Below are 27,225 nucleotides of genomic sequence, written 5' to 3' on the forward strand. Positions count from 1 at the left end.
AAAGGATGCCCTGCAATTGTTAAACTCATCAGATGCAACTACCCTTCCTCAGCTAGCCCTTACATTTGTCTGGCTAACAGTAAAAAAAAAAAAAAGAAAAAAACTATAATAAATCGGTAACATATGTTGCCAGACAAGAATAAGTGATATAAATAAAGAGTCAAGAGACATAGCCCCTCAAGAACAATGTGTAAAGATTTAAACTTCCAATGTATTAGTTAAGCTAGGAACGTTTTAGGAGGAACTTGAAAGTGGTGTACTGTTTGTTTATATCATTCCTTCTTTTTCTTTTTTTTTTTTTTTTCCTTCCCTCTCTTTTTTTCTTCTCTTCAGATTGCATTTTAAATCAAAATGTTCTCCATGACTGACTGCTTTGCAGCACTAGGGTAAGTCCCATTTTTCCACAGCTTAAACAAAAAATATGCCTAAGAAAGCTATGCCAGAAAAGGCATTTTGCTGCCTCTTGGTTTAGGAAATAAGCACAATGTTGTTGGGAAGACATCCTCTTTTTTTTTTTTTTTTTCTTCTCTTTTTTTTAATCCAAATATAGAAAATTGTGCATTTGCAAACATAGCTACTATCAAGAAAGCCAATTCCCTGTAAATGTGCCAACTCTCCAAACTAGTAATACATTAACAGCTGCAGCATTAAAAACAGAAAATATAACACCAAATATGCTTTGAGACTTAGCTGGATGTTTTATTTATCTTTTACTTTTATTGAGACGTCCTTTGAAAAATGGCATAAAAGAAATAGTTTTACAAAACAACAACATAATCAATCTCTAAATGAGAAGATAAATCAAGGATTTCATTAACTGCTGGTAGCCAGTTTAAATTGTAGTCTTGTCCATAATGTCTATCTATCTATGTATGTCCAAGTTATATTAAAAACCTTTAAATGGCTTTGTAATATCAGCTACATCTAGCTATTATAATAATTAATGATACTGTTTTATAAATCAATATATGTATTCTTGATAAATTCATATCCAGTTAATGGTGTAATTTAAATAAAAAATTAATGTAATAAAGGACATACTGGAATAAGCAGGAAATCTTTAAAGGTTAAGAGGCAAATTTGTCTAAATTCTTTTTTCTTTGTACCTATTTTTTGAGAAACCCTCCATTGAAATGCAGCAGATAGCAGGCTGGCTCTCCGGATTTCTCTCTCGCCATTAGTTTTGTTTTAACAGCACCCGGTGAGTTTTTGCAGCCAAAGGAAAAGGGAAAGCCCCTTCAGCAGCAGGAATACTTTCCTCCCTGGTTTCTCATCCTGCTGCAAAACTACAAACAAAAACAAAAACAGAGACAAAAGCAAAAAGAAAGAAAGTAAAAACAAACAAACAAACAAAAAAACCAACAGAAAACCAAACCACCACACCGGCTACAAGCAGAAATGGTAAAAAATGCTCCTTTTTTTTAACCATTCCCCATCGATTCCATATTTATCTTATTACAAAAATATTTAGCTTGTTCTATACGGTGTCATTAAAAGAGGTAAAATATGAACATTTTGTTCCAGGCATGAAGTGCATTCAGAGGAGCCTGGAAACCCTGCAGACTGTTCGGTGTAATAAAACGCTGTTCTTTATCTCTTGTTTTAAATACAGTTAATCCTGTTTATTCAGCAAACACATTTAAGAGCAACTTTGAGGGAAAAAAAAAACAAAAGCAAAACAAAACAGAAAAAGCTGGAAATTGCCTTTTTTCTATCTGCAATGGTGAGAAACCGTGGCTCTGTTCCTTTGCTTTTATTTACAGTCAGAAACCACAAAATGTATCTCTAACAATAACAGGGATTTTAATAGGCAATATTAATTGTTCTCCCCTTAACGTTTGATCTGAAATGTTTAAAACAAAAGCCCCGTTGCCTGTTTATATGCTGAATTTGTTTGAAGAACATCTCTCTGAAATGATACTTCGTCATTCGGACTGACACGGGACAGAAATGTCATTTTAATCCATTGAGTGATTTTTTGGGGGGTTTTCTATGGTGGGGGGGGCAGGGTTGTTTTTTTTTCTCAACATTGCTCTGCCTTATTTAGAGCAGCAGTGATCTGCTCAGCTTCTTTTGACACTGATGGGTATTTCAAACCCCTTACGCTGAGGGGAGGGAGGAAAAAGGAATTTGCTGCCAGTCACAGCGGCGATGCAGCTCCACACGCCATCGCTTATTTGCTAAAAGTTTACATTTCAAATGAGCTTGAAATGTAAAGGTGGGTTTTTTGTTTTTTGTGGTTTTTTTTTTTTTTTTATGCTGGGACTGTGTTTAGGAGTGGAGGGAGAAAACAGAGGGAAGGTGATTTTGCTTGTGTGTTAAAGACTATCGGGATATTTGTAATACAGTCATTTAAAATGTATTTTGTTTTTTGATGCAGCCAGGAGCAGGAGATTCACAGCCATATCTGCGATGCTTAATTTAAGCTTTACAGGAAAAAAACATCAAACAGCAGCTTACAGTAACGTGCCGAAATACATCGCACATTTTAAAGATCTTCAGTTGGAAACGCCTGTTATATTTTTCACCCTCGCCTTGTGGGATCACTAACGTGCCTCTCCCCAGACAAAGCAAGGACAAGTTCCATCTTTAAAAATTATCTGCCTAACAGATCACATTCTCAGGCATGTTCCCCGCTTTTTATTACCACGGATAACCTCTTAATGCTATCACAATTTTATACTTGTTAAGTGGACACATCTCTTCCCCGTATTTAACTGCAAACAAAGCGACTTCATTTTGGGGGGGGGGGGGCAGGAAGGAGGAGAAATGGTTTTGGGATGATTAGAAACATAAGTTTCTATCTTCTGTCACACCAGCCTATCAATTATTCAGGACCCTACTAAATTTAGATGTCTGTTCCTAAAACGTTGTTTGCACTCGTTCCCTGGGAAGATGGAGGCAGCTGATAATTTGGCTAAATTATGCGTTTGAGCCCAATGGTTACAAATGAAAGGGTCGGATCCGGCAGATTTATTTGCCGCTGATGAAAAAAAACTCTTGGCGGCAGGAATTCAGACCTCCTCCTCCTTTAGGGAGCAAGCTGAGGGGTGAGGTGGTGCCCACAGGTATTTACGTGGACCAAGCCTCGTAGTTAACAACAAATATGATGCATCGGTGACTCGGTGAGAGGTTTTACTGATCAATTAGGGACTGGCTACTGGGGGGCCAAGGGCCCTAAAGCAGCCCCTGAGGTGCTTTGTGCCCCAGGTAGTCATTACCTGGGTGTAAAGACCAATAAAGGGGGAGTTATTGCTGTTATAGGATGAGATGGGAAGGATGAGGGGTGGACGACTCTGGATCTGTAATGAGCTCATCCCAAACCTGCACTTTGAGCATCCCTGGATGCTGTGATGGTGTAAAATATCTCCCCCCTTTTTTTCTTTTCCAGGGGTGTGATTGGCAGCAAGTCTCCACCGAGTGTGGGCGTCCTCCCGTGCGCACCAGTCACAGGACGTGAAGGGGGAGTTTTTTTGGTAATTTATTTTATTTATTTTTTTTCTTTCTTTTTTTTTTTTTTTTTTTTTTTTTTTTTATAAATAGATAGGCTCTGACAAATAACGCCGCCTCTTCACGGAGCTCCTTCGCAGCAGCAGCAGCAAACAGACCTCTGCTGGGTTTATCAGTGGCGGAACCTCCTTTCCTGAAGGAGATAATATTTTTTGGTGACGATAATTTGGTTGGTATTGCAATAGCTTAGGAGGGCAAAAAGCTGCAGGTGCTGTAGCAGAAGCAGAGTTGCTTCCAGCAGCCCTGGGCATGGGGGCAACACTGATTTTTGAACTGGGCGTGTTTCACAGGGCCAGACAGGAGAACAAGAGGAGAGCTGAAAGGAATGCTGCTGACTGTGAAAAGCAACAGAATAAATAATCAAATAAAATCAAATCCGTGCAACAGAAACACCAGCCTTTCTCTTACCAATGACAGTTGGTAATTGCCAAAACATGGACAGCCTTAGGCTAAAAAAAACCCCAAAACAACCCCCCCTCCAAAAAAAAAAAAATCCATAAAGAATTTAATTTATATTTACAAACCACAATGTTTCGGGCAAATAATACAAAAATTGCACAAGCCCTTGTGTCGTTCCCCCTTACCCTGGGCTGACTCCTAAGTTACACTGCTAAGGAACGTGCCCCCATTTTTACAACTCTGGCATAAAGGCAGGAGAGTGGCAATGGGGAGTGAAAAAAAAAAACAAACCAACCCCAACCCCCCCAAAAAACCCAAAACAAAGGACGTGTGAGGGCTTTCATTTATTTTGATAATCCTCCTCCTGCTCCACGGCGTTTTGCTGTCTTTGTCAAAGTGAATGACAACAATTTGGCCAACTCTCTCTGAGCTGCACTCAACAGTGACAGGCAAATTATCAGAGGCCCTGCACTCCTTATTATCAGAGGAGAAGTCATCAGGAGGACGTGTGGAGGATCCCTCTCCCCTGTCACTATTTGTCAGTGGGACAAGGGCCACTGCTATGGGTAGCTGACAGGTAATTTCAACAATAACAATTACTCCTATTACTGGTGTCATAAACAATTCGCCCAAGGCATGACAATAGCAAAGCTTTATAATTCAATGCCATATAAATAAATGCCAGCAGGTAACAAGTAATTTAGCTCCAATCAGGCCTTGGCCCTGGCATTAATATTGTTATTGCAAGAAAATGGAAAATTGAAAAAATTCAATATGTTAATGAATTAAGAGGGGTTCAAAGGCTAAGGGAGGGGAGGCATGATCCAGAATGGGGGGAAGGAAGGAAACAAAAGATACAAACCCATGCTTTCAGGATCGGCACAAATAGGTGTTCATACAACCTTATAACTAGTTTTTGATATAAAACATGGTCTTGCTATGCTGCTTTTCAGGTTAGGGCAAAAGGCATGCAGGAACCTGAACCCCACCCCTTGCCTCCATCTGCCACACCGGGAATGACATGCGTGGAAAAATAAACTGAATTTAGTGCTTTTATTAAGAACAGAATCATATTTGAAATCTCATGCAAGACATGGATTTAGCAAAGATTAAAGGTTTATTTACAACTCCACTGCTTTATTGTCCACTTCTTGCATGCTTTAATCTTTTTTAAACAAGCTCTGTTAAATCATTGATCCTCTGTTTATCAAGAAGAAGGATTTTACTGCACTTTTTCTCTCCCCAAATGCCCTTCATAGGCCACAACACCCTAAGTCTCTTAGGAAAATGATGATCAGCAGCCAACAAGCTAAAGACCAATATCTCCAAGTCCAACTTCTTGATCAACCCAATTTGCAATTTTGCTATTTGTCCAGCAAGACAATGTGGCATCAGGCTGACAGCAGTAAAAGAATTTGAAAATCTCTAATTAGGAGAGCTGCGGAGCAATTAACGCATGTCAAATTTCACTTCATCAAGTGCCACTCTAATTTTCCCACTAAAAATTAATGGACTTTTTTTTTTTTTTTTTTTTTTTTTCTTTGGTGTGTGTGTGTGTGCCTGTGTCTCTGTGTGTGTGTGTCCCCTCAAGGCAATGTTGATTCAAATCTGCTCAAGATGCAGCGTTGCACAGCTAAGCATCTTCTTGATTACAACCCGACACACTTCTAACTGCTTTCATTCTCACTGCCACAGATACTTTGTCAACAGTCAAATTACGCCATGCTGATAACAATGCATAATGGTCTTCCTCAAAGGAGGCTCCTGTCATGGAGCAGCCTTTCATAAAAAAAAAAAAAAAAAACAAACCCACCGGTTTCTTCTCTGGGAAATGGGTCTGGACGAAAGGAATTAAGCTTTTGTGGTTTCAAGGCCACGGCTGCACTGAAATTTTCTTTCTCTTTTCTTTTTCGTTTCTTCTTCTTCCCCTGTGCGCCGTAATTTATTTATTTTTTGTACTCACCTGAAATTATGGCAGGGGACTGTTTAAAGAGTGATACAGAATGGAAAATATTTATAGCCGCTGTTTATACAGGCTTTGCCTTAACCACTTTGCTCCGAGACGTTTTCAAGAGCAACATCCTCCTTCCAGTACCACTAGTTTCTTCTCTTTTTTTCTATTTTTTTTTTTTCTTTTTGCCTTTTCATTTCTAAAGGTGCAGGGCAGCATCCCTCACTCTTTGCATAAGCACAAGCCCTGCTGACGTCAATGGGAGTTTTTCCGGGGCGAGGGCTGAACGCCTTGGCCCGCTGCTGTAAACACGTTGGGACTTTCTCTTTTTAATGGATGGTATTTAGATTCTGGGATGGGGCTTGTTTAACAGGCACGTTTTCCAGAGTCCTCAAACGTCGTGGGGGCACACAAGACAAATTGTCTTTTTGTCAGAGCAGTGTGAAGGCAGGAGAGGAGCGCTGAGCTATCGTGGGCAGTTTTTACCTTCCACTCCCTGCTCCCTGCTCCCCACCTCCCTCTCCTGGGAGATCAATAACATCAAAAGTGAGAGGGTGTCATGGGACAGGATTTCCAACAAGTAGAAGTGGAATGAACAAGAATAACATCCTTCAGAGAAATTATTATTTTTTTTTGCCTGTGAGTTTCAGAGCTGAAATATAGTTGCTTGCTCCCTCGGAGAGAAGAAGGGTTAGCACCCACCAGCCCTCTCTGTCCCTGGGCTCATTGCTGCCAGCCCCCCCAATGACATGGGTAGGGTGTACAATCCTTGGTGTGTGCACACTACAAAACAAAGCCAGAGGCACACATTTTCTTTAATCTGATCCATCATTCCATCAATATCTTATTTCTTGCTCCGGATAAATGACTGGTATTGCAGTGCCTGGTGACATGGGCTCTGCTCCTCCCAATAATTTTCTGTATCCTCCCCAACTCTATTCACCCCCACCCCTGCAGGCATTAACATTTTGCTGTTTGCTCTGTCTGGCATACTGAGAAATGTGAAAATCCCACTATTCTGTTCCTGAATTCTGGATGTTCCCCTCTGTGTGTCCTCATACCTAGGATGGAGAAATGAGTCTTCTTCTAATGACACAGCCCAGTGCACACACACTCCTCAAGCATCCCCAGACCTGCAGCATGGCAGCCACTGGGCCTGCAGGTTAATACATGTGTGAGTGCACTTATTTTTTTTTCCCATGTCCTTCCCTAAACTTAAAAAGCTCCAACTCTGCTTTTAAACAAAGCAGCGATTATATACTTTGCCTCAACAACATCTCCTTTTTTTTTTTTTTTTTTTTTTTAATTAGGGGATGCCCTCCCCCCCCCTCAAAAAATGCTGCCATAAAAACAATAGGCAAGGCCATAATTTAAAGAGGGAAAAATGTGATTATATAACACATCCTGCAGTAATCAATTTTACCTCCAATATCTGCTTTTGTTTTCAAAATGCTAAATAAACAATACATAATGCATCCCTCATCAGCCAAAACCATGAGGGCTCTGTGCTCAAATAACAGGAAACATATTCAATTTTCCTAACAGAAGACAGTTCATTAAGCTGTGCCACATCAAATAAAACTTTAATTTCTCCAGCATCAGAGTCGCAATGAAAGCAATTGAGGAAGATGAGCCATATGGTACTTCTATCAGCAAACACATATTGCTCATTCCCCCAAAGTTTTCTAATTCTGCTCCCCAGACCTGTGTAATATAGATAATGTGCTCTGAGCGCAGCAACCATGAGCTATCTGGTGTACACTTCTAATACTGTATTTAATGGGAAATAATGAATCATAAAAGCCTGCAGAAGACGGCTTTTGCTAACCTAAATCTCAGCTGTAATTTCATTGTTCTGTGCCTAAGATGCTGTTTGCCCTTTTCAAGCAGCAGCAGTTGAACATAATTATGCTGCTACAAACCTGGGCTGCAAAAAAGAAAGCCTCCCTAATAGAACCAAGTTTTTTATTAACTCTTTGAAATCCTGAGCTTGGGGCAACGGCAAGCAGAGAGCTGCCTGTCAGGTTTTAGGGTTCATTAAGGCACGTGTACACGTATATCTTGATTTTCAGTGTGCAGCCCCACAAATTAAATTGATGATTCCCACATCGGGCCAAAAAAATGCAACAGGAGAAGGCTGTGAAAAATTAGGAAATCTTCTTGACATAGGGAAATCCGACACTTGTCTGCTCTAACATCTGTAAGTGCCAAAGAAAGAGGGTTTTTTTTTTTTTCCCCCCCTTAAAGGTAAGTCTATTTTTCTTCTTTCTTGCCAGATATGAAAATCGTGGTTAATGCCTTGGAGTAAAGGGCCCTCTAAACTTTATAGTGTTTACCCTCCGTTTATAAATCCATAATGATCTATTTAATGTTATCATAAGGTTAAAAGTTAAGCAGCACTGTGTTTTCTCTGCCTTTTCCTCCCCTGCCTTTCGGGAAGGCAGGTTTGCCTGTCACCGAGAGAGGATCATCCGGGGTTGTTTTCTGAAGGAGCCCATAGGTAAAGAGGCATCCACACCTTCACAAAGGAGGACTCATGGAGGCAAGGACGGGAAGATAAAGGTATTATTTTGACGTGATGACCCCTGGAAAATATCTTTGAATCATCCCAAGTAAGCCTTTTTCTTTCCTTCCTCCATCCTTTCCCCCCCTCGCTCAAAATACGGGGTTAATTTAAAACATTTTCTAGATATGCTACTTATACATATTGAAAACATATTTTAGTGACTGTGTTTGTTTTGGCAATATATAAACCGAAGGAAAAAAAAAAAAAAACCAAAAACCAAAAAACTCCAAAACCCAATTAAATTAAAAAGAGCGACTTTTAAAAGTTAGAGATTGCCTTTTAAAAGCTTATTAAAATCAGCATGTTAGATGTCTGTCTTTGAATTAGCTCCGAGGCTTGATTGCTTTCATTAAAGCTGCCTGTTTGGGTGCTGCTTGGTAAATGTTCAAGTCTGGATTTTTCTTTCCCCTCTTCTCCCCCTGGCCCCGAGCTGCTTCTTGCTACTTGTCAACATGGATTTTCCCTCCAAATTTGAAAGCAAAACTTGGATTTTTTTTTAAATTTTTTTTTTTTTGGACAAGCAACATCCACCCGCACCCTGCCTTCACCCCTTGCAAAATATCACCACCAAAATCACCAGAAACTCAAGTCAGAGAGAGACCAACAGGTAATATATATATACTAATATATATATATATTAAAAAATAGCTTAAAAAAAAGGCACACCCAAAATACCCACCATGACCAAACCGACACCCCCCCAAAATCCCACCCCAAGCCACCAAAAAAACCCTCCAAGCTATCACATTGCTCATAGCCCATGAATGCCTTAAAAACAAATGTTTAAACAGGTTTTCTTTCTTTTTTTTTTTTTTTTTTTTTGAAGCGGCAGAAAACCTCTGCATGCTCCAATGGGTTACAATAACAATGCTCTATTGCAATGTAAAACAAGCTGGAGGAGAAAAAGGTGCTTTTTGTTACCATTTTATCAAAGCTGTTCATCTTCTAGCTGCAGGCAGCATTTTGCTGGAATTGCAGATATTTCTCTGTCCGGGCTCCTTTGTTTGTGCATCTCATTTGCATATATTTATCTCCAGCTGAGGGTGCTTTCAGCTCATTAAGGCCTCCCCTCACATTATTTCATAAGCCAGCTGCTAGGAGGGATTTCACCTGTGGTGACTGAGAAAAGAGGGGTGAAAAAAACCCAAATTCTTCATTAAAAAAAAAAAAAAAAGAGAAAACAAAACCAAAAAAAAAATAACCCCAACAACCAAGGAAATCTTCTGACTCTCTTCCCCTATAAATGGGCACCATTTGTGTTAAACAGCCTCTTGTCATGATAGATGCCTCCTGGGGTCAGGGGGGAAAGTTGATTTGAAGGTCAGCAGTAAAACAACAGACAAACCAGACGCCAAACTGGTTCTTTAGCTGTCGGTGGGAGCAGTGGTACAACCAGGTCTTGAACCTTTTTCAACCTCTAATAAAACAGGGGAAGAATCTGAAGTGGAGCAACCAGGCCCCAGAGGAAAAAAAAAAAAAAAAAAAGAAACACAACCCACAAATAATATCAATATCGAGCAGCAACGGGAAACAAGGGGGCAGCTCTCAGCGTTACGGGCACTCTGCTATTGTTTCAAGAGCTGGGGAATTAATTCCACTTATTTATTTAAGGCGTGTCAACTCGCTGCCTAAACCTGTTTCGGTGTCAAGATGAATAAAACTTTTATGGCTCATAAAATAGAGCCATTCATCTCCGTGGTCTTTGTGGTGCCTGGGTTGTTGGGGGGTTTTTTTCCCCCCTTTTCCTCCTGGTGAAGGCTGAGCTGGGCCAAAATCTCTGTGTCCCGTCGCTGCCAACTCACTCAGAAAAGAGAATTTGGACGGGGCATCTCAAGCTAAACTTCTGGGTTTGATTAGAAATTGTAAATGTTAATTCATCATAGTCGTGTGCAACCCCCCTCCCCATCTCCCCTATTTCCCCAGCCTAAAACCTACAATGAATTTACATCATCTATATGGAGCTTTGGACCAACAGGTAATAAAATACACTAAAGCTTGCTTTTTATCAGGACACACACACAAAAAAATCCCATTAATTATGGTTCATGACTACTCTAAACCAAATGTTCAAATAGTAGTTGGAAATGATGCATAAAATCTCAGCATGTTCTGATAGGTTATAGAGTCAGTGGTTTATTGCAATGTAAAACAAGCCACAGGAAGAGAGGGTGGTTTTGTTTACCATTTTCATCAAAGCTGTTCATCATGTTGATATACTTATGTTATATTGTGACCCTCACGTACGTTGCATTTCATATATTTATTTTCCAGGTTGTTGCCACTTTTGCTGCCTTTGCCTCTGAGAAGTTGGGTAAATGCTCTGGCCCCTTTCAAATATTTTCCTCTTCTGCACTGAATATCTGTCGACAAACCAACTGATAGATACGGACCTAAGAAATATTTATTGACATTGAGTAAGGTGGGTTTTTTTTCCTTAATCTGAGGCAATTAGTTCCTGAATAAACACAGACTAAGTAATCTACCTCCTCAAAAGGTAATCAGACTTGAAAAGGGCTGTTTGGTTCTACCCAAGAAAAGCACGACTTGATTAAAACACTTTGGAGATTTGCTTTCATTTCTTCCCTTCTGCCCTGGAAAACATTTTATAACATCCCAATAACTTCTATTTTCTCCCCATGCCAAACCTGGGGCCTCTCTTGGTTGTTGCTGTCCTTTTCCCCCACCTTCCCTTAAATCTTTAACCCCGCTTCTCATTTTTCTTTGCCTCTAATCTAATCACTAATTCCTCGGTTTGGCCAAATAGTTAAAAATGTTAAGTGCTGCTCACAATTCCTGCTGCCTCCCCCACGTATCTGTCTCTGTTTATGGAACAGGCCCTGGTTTCCTCCTGCTCTTGTTCAGCTGTAGGTCTGCAGGTCAGGAGACTGTAAATACACACAGTGCTGCCCCAACCCATAAATCTGAGCAAAGGGCAGCCTTATATATTCAGATAAGGGATGTAAGGGGAAGGAGGGGGTGGGAGAGGGGTGGAAAGAAAAAAAAAATGCAAGAAGAGAACCAGGAGACTCTGTGGTGAAGGAGGTTCTTTGCCAGACCCCAAACCCAAGCTGCATTCCCTGCTACCTTGCAGGATGGATCCAGCCAGGGATGAACCCAAAATATTCACTCTTCTTCCCGCCCCTCCTTGTTTATATATAAATCCTTACGTAAAAGCATTTTATTACCTTTGGGGCAAAGAAATTAAACATGAGATTTCAATGGCTTTCTCCCCTCCAGATCTTTGTTGGTCTATTTCCCCTCCTCCCTCTCCTGCCCTCCCCATTTTATTTCCTGCACCTCTGAAGCTTTCAAGGGAACAGTCCCCCTGTTATTGCTTCTCAGTCCCAAGGTCTTAGAATAAATAACATTGTTATTACTCACTTCACCAATTTCCAAGAAGAAATATTGCCGCAGCAAATGCGAGCAGCACTAATATTTGCAAAGTGATAAATGGATTGTTACATACCTTCCCCGTCTGTGTGGCCTCCAGCCATCCTCTGGCCAGCTACATCTCTCCTCGGGGTGGGAGGGAGGCTGCCTTTGAACTTAGCAGGGTCCAGGCACTTTGTGCCTTGCACCAGAGCCTGCCCCCAGCCCCCTCTCCCTCCCTCTCTGATGGAGAGATAATTTTTAATGGACCACGCCAGAAATGGTACCAGGACTGGGGGAGAGCAGGAGTCACGTACCAACCGGGACCAAGCAGCCAAGGGAAGATGCTGTTGGCACACGACGAGTGTGTGGTGGGTTTTGTTAGGGTTGGGTGCTGCAGGGAGAGGAGTGAGAGGTTTGGGGTGTCCCCAGGGGACAAGCGGTGCTCCTCTACACCCCCCAGTCCTACTCTCAGCTGCTCTGGTTTGGGTACAACGGCCCCAGTGCCACAACGAGAGCCAAGAGTTCTTCCCCAGCATCCAGTGGTGTGATAAATGGGAAGAAAAAGGCCTGCAGAAGATCAAAACTATTTTTCAAGTTCCCCCCACTCTGCCCCCAAAACGTCTCCAGTGCCTGAATGGGAACTGCACCGGATACCTGAGATACCAGGGATACAGATGCTCAGTGGAGTGAAAGCTGGAAAGACATTTTCCCAAACACCACCAACCTCACTGCTCATTAAATTTCCTTAATTCACATGAAATTTTCAGCAGATTTTCTTAACCAAAGCTGAGGTTAGGGAGGTGCTAAGGCAGGGAGAAGTCTCCTGGCCTCCCCATATCAAACCTCGTTGGTCACCAAGCTCATCCTGAGCTTAAAAAGAGATGGCAACTGGAAAACTGACATGGAATAATTAAAACCCAAAATAATTTTGGATTTCTTTTTTAAGCAGCGATTTCTGTCTAGCTCTGAGACGTGATTTGGGCTCCTTGATTTTATTAAAAAAGGAGAAAAATCTCCAAATCAAATTATTCCTGGGCTGCAAGTTATGCTGAAAAAAATAATTCACTCTGAATTTGCAGTAATTAGAAACAAACCAGCACACTTTCCTTCAGACCCACAAAAAAGTAAGTTGCTGACATTTCTTAGACTGAATCTGTTGCATTTCCATGTCGTGGCTCTCGTGATAGGGGCTGGGAGGGTTTGGTTGGATGGTTTGGTGTGATAAAACCCCCCCACATTAGGTTATTCAGGCATCAAAAGTGATGTAAAAAAATTATTCAGAAACTGTGAACAGAAGTATGAAAGGGTCAATCAGAAGACAGGATAAATATATATATATATATCTGACATGTTTTCTTCCTGGGCAAGGTAAATACTTTTTTTTTGTAAGATAAGAAATATTGAAAGGAAGGTCACAAGTTGTAAGAAAGAATAGAAATTCCTTTGGGATGGGCTCTCATTCAAAATATGTACAGTTCACTCTTAACAAAAAAATCCCAGATAGTTTTTAATAAAAGAATCAATAGAATCATGGAATTATATAATTATTGAGGTTGGAAAAGACCTCTAAGATCATCTAGTCCAACTTCCACACAAACCATCCACAATACTCTCTCATAAAAATATGTGTGTGATGTTTATGCAGCTGTAAATGGACATGTGATTGTGTACATATATGTGGGCATGCATATAAAATAAAAACTCTAATAAACACTCAGCGTGCATCAAGTGAAAAATAAAACGAGCTGCATGCAAAATTATTTAAGGAGAAAAAAAAAGTGATGGAAGTGGGTGAGAGCTGGGGCAGCAGTATGGTTAGGAGCTATTCCACTGCTTGGAAACATCCAGAAACCTCCTTAAACATTTATCAGCAGTTTTCCTAACTTTAGGGGAAGGGCTGGGAGTGCCCCAAAACCATGATTCTTCAGGATATTCCTGTCAGGCAGGAAACCTTGCGAGAGCAGCATTTCTTGTTCTCTGTTCTGCTTCCAGCCCCAGAAAGCACACAGATAAGAAGAAAAATCAAAATAATTGAATATATACAAGACATCCACATTTGTATAAACAACAAGCTTTGAAAAGGGGGAGAAAGAATCAGGTCTTCATTTTTTATGATTTCTTTTTCTCAAACTAAGAAAAAAAATAAAAAAAGGAAAAAAGAAAAAGTCAGGCAGTTCTTATTTTATCCAGACCAGTTCATAAATCCCAAGTCATAAATCCACATGATATCCCGGGCTGCTGGATTTTGCATTTGGAGCTCTGAAAGACTGATAGCTGAAAGATTTATAAAATCCCAGGTAGCCAGAGTGCTCCCTATTGGCTCCACATCTGAGAGGTCCCTGCATCCTGCTCAGCCCAGCAAGCTGGATGTATGGGATATATTGTGCTCAAGAAGCAGCACACCCCCACCCTGCTATTTTCAGATGTGACGAAGGCTGAAAATGTGATCATGTGAGGTGGATGGGCCCTGCTCAGGGACTTTTCTGTCAGGACAGCCACAAAACTGGGGCTGCCCAAAGGCTGCTGCCACCTTTCTGCAGAATTACACCATGTTGTAGATGTGTGATCTACCTTGTGTGGTAGACCTGGCCACGAACAGCAGAATTGCTTCATCTGCTTTGAATAAATGCTTAAATTTGTTTCTTGTAATGTCGTTGAATAGGAGAGACTGGTCAGTAAGAGCAGGGGATCATCACTAGGTCAGAAGATGATGATGCTTAGAACATGACCAGTCCCTTACCAAAAAAATGGGACCCAAAATGCCTCAGATGAAGTCCAGGTTGCAAACAATTCAGCTGCTAAAGCAGCAAGCTCATATTTCCCAAACAGCGCTGGAAGATGGTGATGTGAGGTTTTCCTCATCAGTTCAGTGGATGCTACACATGTGGCCATGTGTGTTAGGGTGAAGGCTCCCCAAAACAGACCCTCTGAGGATGGATTTGTGCTATTTGTCCATGTACACATGATGCTGAAAAAGTACTTAAAGTCTTCCCTCTCTTTCCTTTATCCTTCCTCAACGACCTTATTTGAACCTAATACTTTTCTCCAGACTTGTGATGACAGACATCTTTAATATGCTTCTGTTGAATTAATAAAAAGATTTTAAAAAATCCCTCTTCTGCAGCTACAAGATTTGTTTTATAGCTGTAACTAACATCGTTGTTACTGAGAAATTAAATGATTTGCTTTATGTTTCATATATTTTTATTCATGAGCCTGAGCGCATTGAAGTCCATGAGGGAAATCTTCCTTCACCCTCCTGGGGAAGGATGGTTGAACCAACCTGAGCTTTGTCTGTTTGGAGATTTATTAGAAGCACATTGTCCGGATAAATTTAGATAATTTTTGCTCTTGTTGCTTGTCTGACTCTATTAGCAGAAATTAAGCATTGCAATGGTTTATGTTCCCTGTGTGTTGTGAGCATCTCTGCCTTTGATCAGCCACCTGAAACGTTCCTTCACTAGGAACAGTACTCATTTAAGAGACCAAACTAAACCAGACATAAACAGACTAAAGCATTTATTCGAGGACTAAGTCAAACTCACGTCTGAAGAGGTTTTTCCTGGGTTATTATTGAAATCCAAAGCTTTCCCAAGCCTGTTGGTGTCTCTCACAGGGTATCCTCCCCTTCCCAAGCAGAACATATTTCTTTCTAAACCTCAAACTTCTGTGAACTGTATTTATGCAATATTTCATTATTTTTTCCTGCTTCCTTGCCCATTGTCTCTCTGTCAGCTACATTTGGGATGTATCTGAGCTCACAGCTGTTGAGTTCAACACCATGGCCAGGGATCCTCTCCTGCTTCGGGAGGGTGAATTTGCTACCTTTTGCCTCTGGCATTTTTAGCACCTTTGACAATGGCATTTGGTGCTCCACAGCCGCTGATTTTGAGAGCTTTGCTCCTGTGAATATACCCAAGTGCCCTGATTTTATCATCTTGAAATGCTCAGATGGGTTTGCTCATCAAGAAGATTGGGATGAAATGAATCCCCTGGCGGTGGAGAACTACCAGGGCAGGGTGAAGGGCAAGCTCTCACTTGTGTCTATTGATCATCCCGTTCAGTCTGCATTACTCTTGTGGTGCCTTTGGAACCAGGAGGTTTCTTTCTCTTCACAAAACAGAGATTTGGGATGTAGAACCTGTTCAAATATTACGTTTTGCAGTTTTAAATGTGCAAGTCATCTCAAAGTTTCTTTTTATTGAAAGCTCTACAGGAGCGCTTTTCTTATAATTCTGTAACCATCTCACTAATTGAAAACGCTGTACAAGGACCAGTATTGAGCTACAGAAATGAAAGGTCAATACACGAACAACACTTCATTTGTAAATAATACAGCCCTGTAATCAATTATCTCATTTTCACAGAAGACATATTAATCTACAAGCAAAGAATGGAGACATTTAGAGAATGTACAGAGGGGGGATCTTTAAATGTTAGACGTTCTTTAGCATGTGCTAAATAAAGAGCTTGGCAGAGTGAAAATGTAGCACAGAGCATTGACACTCCAGGGAGAGTCTTTAGGTCAAGTGATCTGTACCTTCAAAATAGTTCTCCACAGCACTGTAAAGGCTTTCTGTTGGTAACAGGGAGGTGGGTTAGGGTTATTTAGGAAGTTAGGTGTAGCAGGGAAAATACTGCAAAAATCAGAAAAAAAAGGGGGATCTGCAGAGAAAAAGGTGCAGCGTCATGAACCGAGTTTTCTTACCCCTGATTTTCTTACTGTCAGCATTGTGAACTGAGTTTTCTCACCCCTAATTTTCCATAAAGCCAGGCTGCTGGATGGCAGGTTGGAGCTGAGTCACACTCATGGAAGAAGTTGTGTGGCCAAGTGCCCTGGATACCCCAGATAACGCTGCTCCAGGGTAGCACAGCATCCCACTGAAATCCATGTGGGATTGTTTCCTCTTCTACAGCTCACAGTGGGAATCCACACAAGGCTTTTAAAGTTTAACAGTTTCTGGGTGTTCAGGAATTCCTGTCCATGACTTCTAAATATCATTAGGGAAAGTTGTAAGAAGATTCCTTCCCCGACCTAAATCCAGCTTAGGTTTTCCATCAAATGGAAAGGGAAGGCTCTTGTCACCTCTGTTAGGAGCTGGGTCACCCTGTACTCTTGTTTAATGAATTTGACAACACAGACGTGGTAGAAAAGCAGGGGATGAATGTAATTTCATTTTCACTTTGCCTGTTTCATGTGTTTGCATTGCATTTGCAGTACATCCATCCCATGCTTGCCCCTGAATTTCCAGCTTTAAAATTTCTATCAAATACATGTTGGGACTTAAGGGGAAGACACGTCACCCCAGCACCCCCAGCTCTCCCCACACCCAGTTCTCATCATTCTGTTGATTTCACCCTGTGCCCTGTCTTGCTCTCCTCTATCCATGGCTGGGTGGGAGGAGTGGGGAGATGGGAACAGCCCCACCAATGTGAGCCCTTGCACGAGGGGAGGGTCTCCCTCCCACTCCCCTTTGCCACAGTCCCCTCTTCCCTCCTCCCACGCTTCCTGCCTGCCAAACACATTGCCTAGGACAGGAGGAGGCTAAAAAAAAATTTAAAAAAAAGGAAAGAAAGAAAGAAAAAAAAAAAAAAAGAAAGGGAATTGTTTTCAGAACACTTCATGTGCCCAAGTGGACCTGGGAAGGGTGGAGGCTGGGGAGAAGACGCACACTTTGGCATCAGTGGGACTTATAAAGTTGACTCTCATATTTTGCCTCACTCCCCTCTGTACTCTTTTCACGAACAGAAATACACACTTTTCACATTTTGATTACACCAGGCTCTATCCCAGCTACCTCCTAGATGATGGGGAGGCACCAGACCAAAGAGCCAAGACCACCAACGCCACTGGTGTGGAGGAAGAGAGGACAAGCCAGGGATTTAGGGAGGCTTGATCCCCCTCTCTCCACTTGGCTGATACCAAGAATATCACCAGCAATAGCAAAGTCCTCGTGAAAACCTTTTCTGCCTTGTGCAGCAGGAAAGCTGGTTATGGAATTGGCACTGCCAAAGGAATGGCACGTTGAGAGGTGGCAAGGCAGGAGCCCTGTCTGCCCCACAATGGATATTGCAGTGAAGTGTAAAGATATCCACTTCTTCTTTAAGAACAAAAACGTGGGTTAGGATGGGGGGGGAAAAAAAAAAAGACCCCTAAGCCTAAATATTTCCAGGTTTGCTCACCCCCGTGGGTTTGGTGCACTCTGTAGCTGCTTGACCTGCAGGGCCTTTCAAAGCTCTCTGCAAGTCCCTGTGCCAAAATAAATGTTACTTTACCATCAAGTAGGCAGAAGAATGAAAACTGTAAGATGTGTGAGTGAGAAAAAAAGAGCCGAAACAGGAAAACCCCTTTCTTCTGTTTCAAAAGTCCTGGATGATCAAGGCAGTTCTGTTCACTCTGATTTAATCAGTTCGCAGATACCCAAATACACATCCAGCCATGGAAAGTGCTCTCCCTTTGATTCCAGCAAAATCCTTTCTAATTCTCTTTAAATGTTCCAGGGCTTTTTGAAATGATTGCTATCAATGCCAACCAAATGCTTTAGATCTCCTATTTTTTTTTTTTTTTTGAGTTTGCCTGTCTTAAAGTACTTGCTTTATTCCTATGCAGCCCAGTTGCAGCTGTACATGGAAAAAGTATCTAGAAAACAGATCTGGTTTGCTTTAGCCTTTATGCCATATAGAGTTAGACACTTTAACCTTCTTTACATTTACTTAGTTGCTTTAATATGATTTCTGTAACCCCTATATGTTCTTTTTTTTCCAGATAACTTATTAAATATTTATAATACAGTAGCCCATACGCATTACGTAGGCTGGACTTTTATTACATTAGGCTCGACACAGCTATCTAGTAAATCATAAGTCATGTCCCTCCTAAAAGTTAAAAAACCAGGATTGTTCAGCTAAGCTTGGACTGAATTTACCAGCTCAAAAAAAAAAAAAAAAAAAAAAAAGCTAAGATGGTTAAAACAATAGATAGACTTGTTTAACCAGAAAAAAATTAGATCTGAAGAGCTGACTTGCAGTTCTTGGGAGTCCAGTGCACCAGCTATAGGTACTGGTGACTTTTTATGCTGAGGCATGGACAACAGCTCTTGCAGCCACCATGAGAATGCTGCTGCTTCTGCTTCCATCACTGCTTCTCTCTTCCCTCCCTCGCCTTACTGGCTGGACAAGATTTCTCCCCAGCATGAGCCTGCATTCCTTGCTACTGCGCTGATGTCTCATGCACTCCATCCCAGGGTGGTGTGGGGTTCCCAGCTCTGGAAAAAAAATATTTCCTAGCTGTTGGAACATGGAGGCTGAAAATTCCAGCCTTTCTGAGCTAGAAGGTGCTGACCATCAAGCAAGCACTGCATTTGACTTGAGGCCTTGGAACAGGCTCCCGAGATTGAGTGATAGCGCTTGTGGGTATGCAGTTTGAATAGTATCGTGTGATCTCACAGGGTGAAAAACCTTTGATTTAAGGTTTTAGTATACAGTAATATGTGTGAGTAAAGATGGAGGATTTTGGGTGTTGTCTAAGTCCTTCTTCACCTTCTTCTTCCTTTTTCTTCATGGGTTTGGGAGGTTTTCTGTAATTGGGTGAGAAAGGTCCACATTGCAGGCCTTGGGTGGCCATTATTGTGTCAAAAGTATAAATAATACAGGTAATTGGGTAATTATTGCTTAAATAATCTTGGAAAGAGTTAGAGGTGCTCCATTTGACCTCACTTCTCTATCTTGCTAGTTAGAGCTCACGGCTGGTGAGTCCGTGCATAGATAAGAAATAATAAACATCCAAGTCTCAACTCAAACCTACATTTCCCGTGTTACTCATCCTGGCCTTGGCAGAGAAAAAAGAAACCAGAACTGTCACACCTAGCTAAGTCCACCCCACCCCAGTGGTGGTGCCTCAAGTGAGGGTAACATCTCTAGCACCTGGACTCTTCCATCCTCAGGTAGGCTTGGACTTGTGTGCACTGGGCTTCCAAGCTTAGACAGAAAAACACTCTCCCAGGCTTCCTTCCCCAAGGGATCATTTTTGCAGCTAACATTCCTTCATGCACTGTCCGCTCTGCTGTCACTAAAGCACAGCTTTCCAGCAATTTGGGAAGGAATACACTCCCCACTCTGCGACGCTTCCTTCGCCCAGCTCGGAAGCAGGAACCGGGCGGCTGGGTCTGAGGGTGGCTGCCTCTCACCCGCCTTGCTCCAGAAAAAATGCCATAAAAAAACGGCCATAAAAACGCCGTCTGAAAACTTCTCAGGACTTTTCCAAGCTGGAGCTGCCTTGAAAGGCTTCAGACCACATTGCCATATGGATTGGTGGCATATGGTTTAATGCACGCAACGCTGCCGCTGCTCCTGCGTCACCACCCTCCCCTTCCTTGATGGGGCCAGCCATCCCGCAGGGATGGATTCACTTTAGGATGGCCCTTCACATGTTTTTTGCACTCCCTCCAGCTCAGTGCTGCAGCTTTCTCCAGTCTCTTTTGCACTTTCTCCAGCCACTGGCACCATTTGTGCTCCCAATCAGCCAGGTAGAGGCAACGTAACATGCACAAAAACATGCCGCCTCCTCTCCACCCCATTCACGTTTGGTTTTTTTCTTCCTCACTCAGAAACTTCCACTGGAAGCATTCAGGAGCAAACAAAATGTTTTATGCTTCAGCTGGAAAAGTTTTATTTCTTAGTTAAAAAGGCTTATAGCATATCTGACTTTTTTCTTCTCTTTCTTACATTCCACACCATTTGGAGTGTTAGGATGACAGACATGATGCTGCTGCTTCATTCCATCACTTAGTCCATGAGCCATAGGCACGTGAGATTTCTCCCCAAAACGAGCTTGTATCCCTTGCTGCTGTTCTGATGCCTCACTCACCCCATCCCAGTACAATGTGAGAGACATAGCTCTGAATAAATCCCCTCTGGAGTTAATTTTTTTGAAAAAACTTCTTTATTTTTTGAACTCCTGTTCCTCTCCTTGCCCAATCTCCTCCCTGTTCTCTAGCTCCCTTAATTTTACCTTGCCTTTCCCACTTTGAAAAACCATATATGAAACTACATGAAACAGCATACTTGCTTTTGTGGGGTTTCAAAAACAAAACCAAGACTAACTGAAAAAGACAACGGAACACTTTATTTGGGAGGAAGGTAGGAGGAATTCTTCTTTTTCTCATCTTGAAAATTTTCTCTTGGCTCCTGTTGGGTTGGGTTTTGATTTCACTTGCACCACATAACATAAAGAAATTGCAAACCATGGTCCAGCTCCCCACATTTTTGCTTCAGGCTGCCCAAACTCTGCCCACAAACAGACCACAAGAGTACAAGGCATTTACACCCAAGGGATTTAACACAATATTGATCTGAGAGAAACCTGTTGTTTGCAGGTGGAGTTGCCCAAGTAAAGCAACATATCCAGCTGCAAAAAAAGAGGAGGTAGCCAGACAGTGGGGGGGAAAAAATTATGATCTTTACCAAGAACAACAATAATGATAAGGAACCAAGAATACTCATCACCAAGACATCAAGGTGAAGTGATACCAGGTAAGTCTAGTCTGCAGGAGTAGATCATTCAGCCAAGATTTCTATTGAAGTGGAGGCTGAAATTTGCCTGCTTTTTCCAAGCCTCGTGACATTTTTATATAGGAAGTTGCCTCTGACTGAGCTTTCCTTCTTCACTCATAACAAATACACTTTCTTTGCACTCATTTGAAGCCAGTACTCCAACTGATAAACAGCAAGCTGAAGTTAAAACTAATAAGACAGTTAAAAACAAACAGCCCTTTCCAGTCTTACAGGTTAAGAAGGACTTGTTGATACACTCATGTCCCACACATGAACCTTGCTGCTCATGCTTTGCACCATCCAAATGCCATATGTGAAGCTCTACTGTTTTCCCCTCCCTTTCCCCCCTCCCCTGCTTCTTTAAAACGATTTTGCTTGGTTTGAGGAAGAGGGAAGATGGGCAAGCTTCCACTGAAATCTCCACTGACCATCTTGACAGTAGATTTTCCTGCCACAGACTCGTGACCCATCATATCCCGTGAGATTGAGACAAATGTGAATTTTTGGACCATATTTGTCTCCAGATTTTGGCTGCTACGAGCCATCAGTGTGTTACCCCACTCGGAGGAAATATATGGCATGTGCTTGACCCTGACTGGAGAACACATTTCCACGGCATAATACACAAAAAATAAACAGGCACTCTCTGTTTTCCAAACCTTCAGGAGAGGCAGCTCCTGTGGGCTGAATATTTCTTTATTTCCACATACCAATCTCTCCTTGCCTTCGTTCTGCCAAAGAATTTTTCTGTCTTACCCACCCACATCCCCTGCAAAAAAAAAAAGGGTAATGAGAGAGGGTCTATGTGGGTAATGCATGCCTTCTTTAAAATTTATCATATCTGGGGTTAAAAAAATAAAATATCCCTTTTTTTCCCCACTTCTAAGAGGCAATTTTATATCCAAAGACAGAAAGGTAATAGTTTTTGCATTGTAGTTTCAGTATTTTTCTTTTTTTTAAACCCAACAATGGTGAAAAGATGTGATTTTTACATGCAAATGGGAAGAAAAAGCCAGAACACACCATGGGAACATGTTTAAGAAGTTGATTTATGTTTCATACTAAGCCTTACACCTGCAGTTCAAGCAAAACTCAACTTTGCCGCCCCACAGAGTCTAGTTTATTAGGTATCAAGGAGTCACAAGAAGCCATGTAATTAAAACTGTAATTAACTGGAAAAGGAAAGTGCCACCTGAGTTTTGAGAGGCTGTCAATTTTCTTTCCATTACAGCTTTCCTTCTGCTTCTTTTGTCTATAGGGTGCGTTTTTCCCTCATCTTGATAAAGAAAAACAAATGTGGGTTTTCTTTTTTTTTTTTTTCTCTCTTTATTAACTAGAGAAGCCACCAAATTCTCTCATGTTTTCACTATTGGGGAAAAAAAAAAAAAAAAACACCAAAACTGAGACACTCAGTTTTGAGCTCGGATGCAGGTTTCTCTCAGCAGCTGTGTTTGCCAACAGGTGTCAAGTGTGGTCCAGGCAGGAAAAAAATAAAAACCTGAAATGTCCTATTGGGGCAGGGTTAGCTGAGTTCAAAGCCTATTTTAACACACAAAAAAACCCCCATAATCAATGCCCTTTAGAGAGGGGATCTTGTTAAAATGCATGACCTCGCTGCCAAGCACCAGGAGTCCCTGGATCCAGCACGTCCCTGCCAAGGTTGCTGGATCCCGGCGGGACCACCACGGGATTCCTGCGGGCGAGACAGGGCCACACGCAGCAGGACAAAAACACATCCAGGAGAAATACGAGGTGACGTGATGGGCTTTGATTTAAAAGTGAAAAGGGGCCCAATCCCGCTCTGGCCAAAGGAAGTAAATCTCCCGATGGTTTGGGTGAGACGTGGAGCCGGCCCTGTCCTCCCCTTGCCTCACCCGGAGAAAAGTTCTGGGGAATCAGAAAGAAGTGCCCAGAATAAACAGATCATTATTTGATTGGATTGGATTAATTCTTAACAGATAATTGTTTGGTAAGATTTAAAGAAGAAAAGACTTAGGCAGACTTGAAAGAAAGTCATAGTGAAACAGAGCTGAAGAGTAATTTCCTAAAAGGGAAGAATGATGAGAGCAAAGATAGCATCTATCCTAAGGTTCATTACGAGGGAGATTTATGAATATATAGAAAATTTTGCAGAGAGAGATGTTTGTCTTTAGACTGACACTCTTCATTTTCCATCTAACAGGTGACAATATCCCATCAAGCGAAGTACCAGCCTTGAAAAGGGAAGTTATTACTTCAAAAAGCTATTTTGCTTTGGTGTCATTCTGATGGGCTTAGGGTTTTTTTCCCACCCCAGCCTTAATTATTTGTGTCATCTCCCCTCATGAAATAGCCCCAGCTTGCAAGGCAAAGGTCTTGGGACCTTCTGGGTTTGAAGGCAGATCTCGGCTGGCACTAATTTGGGGAAGTGAGCCGGAGGTACCTGCAGCAGATGACACACAAGGCTCAGCTTCTTGTTCAGCTACAAGTCAACAGGGGCACCCCCTGACCATCTGTGGTCTATAAATTACAGTAACACCAGCACACACTGCTTGTAAATCACCAAAGAACAGGCTTTACCTTATGACACATTACATGAACCCTGTTGGATATTCCAATAAACTCCCATAAACCATCCGATATAAACTCTGGGTTATGTTTCTTTGGAGGGCAGGAGAAAAACCTGGGCTTTTCTGCACTTGCACGAACTTCTTATGGGTGAAATGAAGACGTGGCCTGAGCTATGTTGTGTGTTTGTGCACCTTGTTTTCTTACAGAAGAGATTTCCTTCTCTCTGCCTTCACTATTACCATAAATATTTCACTTTCCAAAAGTGCATCAGCCTTGAGGTGGCCAGGCTTACCATTCTTCTGAAGAAAAGAAGCCACTACTTATTCAAAAAAATGCAGTTTTATGTGAGCCTGCATGACTTATCCTCCATCCCTCCTACACCAAGCACAGGTAGATTAACAGGAGAGGCTCACCCACGTTTTTTCCTTTTGGAGGAGCAAGAAGATCCAACACATGAGCTCAGGCCTTTGGATATCTCTTACCTGACATGACGGAGCCCATGTCTGCAAGGAGATTGTATGAGCAGATGTTTTGACGCATGGTTGGTTGTGTGTTCCCACAGTTCATGGCTGGTTAGGACCACAGACACTCCGCTGAGAAACCTGGCACCTGGCTTTAAACCTTCTCCCAAGACCTGACAAAGGATTGCTGCTGAGAATTATAAACCCTGCATTTAGCCTGTTGTCATGGGAATAAAATAATCAGTAAAATAACTTATTCAGAATGTGGGACATAGGCCAAAGTGAACACTGATAAATGTTATTTGACCAGCTTTTTTTTTTTTTGCTGACCATGAGCAACTGTGGGCTGCAGTGGCAGTGTCACAACTTCTTGGCAAGTTCCTTGGCTGAAGCTGAAATCCCAGCCCCTCTCAGGAGGCAGTGGGAGCCCTGCAGCCACCCCACTCACACACAGAAAAGCTTCCTAAGGCTACACTATTTTTATCTGGGTTTCTGGAGGCTGTTGGTGGAGCTGGGTGCTCATCACGATCCACGTGGGTGCGCGGGTGTGTGGGCGCACACCTGCACCAACACAGATTTAAATTAATCAGGTGACTGCAGCCAAAATGGTCAGATATTCCCCCCTCATGGAGAAAAGAAACCAAGGCAACCACGCCTGCCTCCCCCCGTGGAAATGGAACTCAACAGTCTGTAGACATGACAGAATCCACATCTGCCAGAGCAATCCAAGGGAACCTACCATCCCTTGCTCCCTCCACTTGTGAGCACAGAGTAAATTAATGTTCATATCAGGACCACCAGCACTGCATGATCCCAGTGTTGCCCAGCAAGCCCACACCTGACTGAAACATTTTGAGCAGTCTCAGGAGCAATTTTCAACTCACCAGAAGTGTAAATTTGTAGCATTTATTGAATCTAGCTTGGGCCTGTCTAGTTAGTTTAGTTTCAGAAAAATTGGTGAATAAAATAAAGTTGACTTTTAAATCTATTTTACTCAGAAGAAAACCCACTTCTATTTGAATGTTACATTGAATTTTCCTGGAGGAAAAGAGAGACCGTTTAATACAGAAATATAATTAATCTTTATCAGCACAGAAAAAAACACTCAGTGATTTTCAGTCAGGGAATTTTTACTTTGCAAACTTTTAAATTCAGAAGCAACATACAAGGATCATATTTTGCAGTGCTTTCCCACCCAGCAAGTGAACCAAAACCCCACAGTGAGCCAATGGGAAGCCCTAAATCAGGTCTGGGCATCATGGCACTGAGGGTCTACTGGGCTCATCCATGGAGACCCCCAACACTGGGGGTTCCTCAAGGGGGTTCAGCCTCCTCCTTTACCTTCCCACTGCCTTCCCCATCAGACCCTTTCTGCGCACTCTGACAAGGAGAAGTGATAGTGCTGTTGCTGGTTTTTAACAAGGTTTGGAAAGCGTTCAAGTGCCTGACTAAGTGGTTGGAAACAAGGAAGCAGAAGGATGTTTTGGCATCCTGCGACGTGTGCGTGAAGAGCACAGACACAAACACATCGGATGCACATACTGTAAAACAAGATAACAAGGAGAGTACAAACTAATAAAAGCCTATTAAAACATCGTGGAGGCCATTGCTGCTCGCCCGCGTGCCTACTTGTGTTTAAAAAGCAAATATTTCATGTGAACGTGCAATTCAAACATGACTGATCACAGATATAACTTTCAGCAACCTTTAGATGCATAATGCCATCCTGTAATTAATGTAGCCTATCCTGAAATTTGAGGGATTTATTGATACTGGCAGAAACATTTGCAAATAACTTGGGGAAGTTCATGACATACCTTTTGTCTCAAGGGATTTCATTCATTTTTTTCCCTTTTTTTTTCTCCCCCAGCTACCATCAATAATTTCATTCAGAGCCCTTACCATGTGACGACAAATGCTGTTGGAAATCCTCAGCAGAAAGTTTAAGGAAAGTACCAGCACGGAGAAAGAGCCTCATTGTGTTTTTATTTGTTTTGTTCTCCTTCACTTACAGTGAAATATATATAACCATGTCCAAGGGGATTGCTTTTGAGGTCTGCAATGAAAAAAAAAAAAATAAAAGCAAAAGCAGGCCATAGGCATAGAAAGCTGCAAAAGGATTTTATCGAAAATTTCCAGGAAAATCTATGGATAGATCCTGTTAGTTGCTGCCTGGGCACAAGGTAGCACTGGAATGTCATCTATTGGTATGACCAGACACACATGTAGGGAGGTAATAAAAGCTTTATAAGGGATAAAATAACATAGTTGGGTGAAAAATTGTTTGCATAAAGCCCTTTCCTGGAGGAATGTAGGTGTCAACACTCTCATCTTTGGAAAGGTGCTCGTTTAGGGGGTCAACAAGGAATAAGAGGCAAATCCTAATATTGTGGCACGTGTTCCTCATGCTCTACAATCACCGCAACTGCAAAACTTGGCCATGGCCCTACAGACATGTATTTAAAATTTTCTGCAATAACAAGGATGAGAAATATCACATAATTTTTTTTTTCTTTTCCTAGAGAGGGTTTCAATACCTGACGACTACACAGTGCCAGCACATGGTGACTGCATCCAAAGCATCAGATGGCTGGCTATTCTGCTGTCACCAAGCTGCATCTAAGTAGGTTAGTGGAGCGAGTTGGCACGTGTTCCCCCTCTCCTGATCTTCACATTTCTCCATGGTTTCTCTCAATATTGTAAAGAATTTCTTATGCGGGACTATTTTATGGTCACAGTTTGTTTTTTTTTTTTGCCCGTGAATATTTGTACTCACACTCACAGGGTTAAACGTGGTAAGGCAAAAGAGTAACAGTTATTGTAGGAAATTGTTCAGGGTTTTTGTTGCTGTTGTTTGTTTGCTT

General features: G+C 41.9%; 1 long non-coding RNA gene across 9 annotated transcripts in view; it reads left to right on the forward strand.

Annotated features, from left to right (window-relative positions):
- LOC136286313 (uncharacterized) overlaps positions 1 to 26,968 on the forward strand; it is a 31,073-nt gene extending 4,105 nt beyond the window's left edge. For 2 of the 9 annotated variants that reach the window (XR_010719835.1, XR_010719834.1), the window contains exons 4-9: positions 334 to 386; positions 1,613 to 1,723; positions 2,381 to 2,624; positions 3,392 to 3,476; positions 8,305 to 8,472; positions 10,698 to 11,396. This is a non-coding gene — a long non-coding RNA (uncharacterized lncRNA). Of the gene's footprint in view, positions 1 to 333; positions 387 to 1,612; positions 1,724 to 2,380; positions 2,625 to 3,391; positions 3,477 to 3,800; positions 5,026 to 8,304; positions 8,473 to 8,947; positions 10,402 to 10,697; positions 11,397 to 26,231; positions 26,272 to 26,883 lie in introns of those variants that run through there. The other 7 variants (XR_010719837.1, XR_010719838.1, XR_010719841.1 and 4 more) reach the window with 7 other exon arrangements.
- Positions 26,969 to 27,225: the final 257 nt, after the last annotated feature.

This window comes from Chamaea fasciata, unplaced genomic scaffold (assembly GCF_029207755.1).
Source record: "Chamaea fasciata isolate MVZ Bird 193981 ecotype frontalis unplaced genomic scaffold, bChaFas1.0.hap1 SCAF_3, whole genome shotgun sequence".
In the NCBI taxonomy this organism is placed as follows: domain Eukaryota; kingdom Metazoa; phylum Chordata; class Aves; order Passeriformes; family Sylviidae; genus Chamaea; species Chamaea fasciata.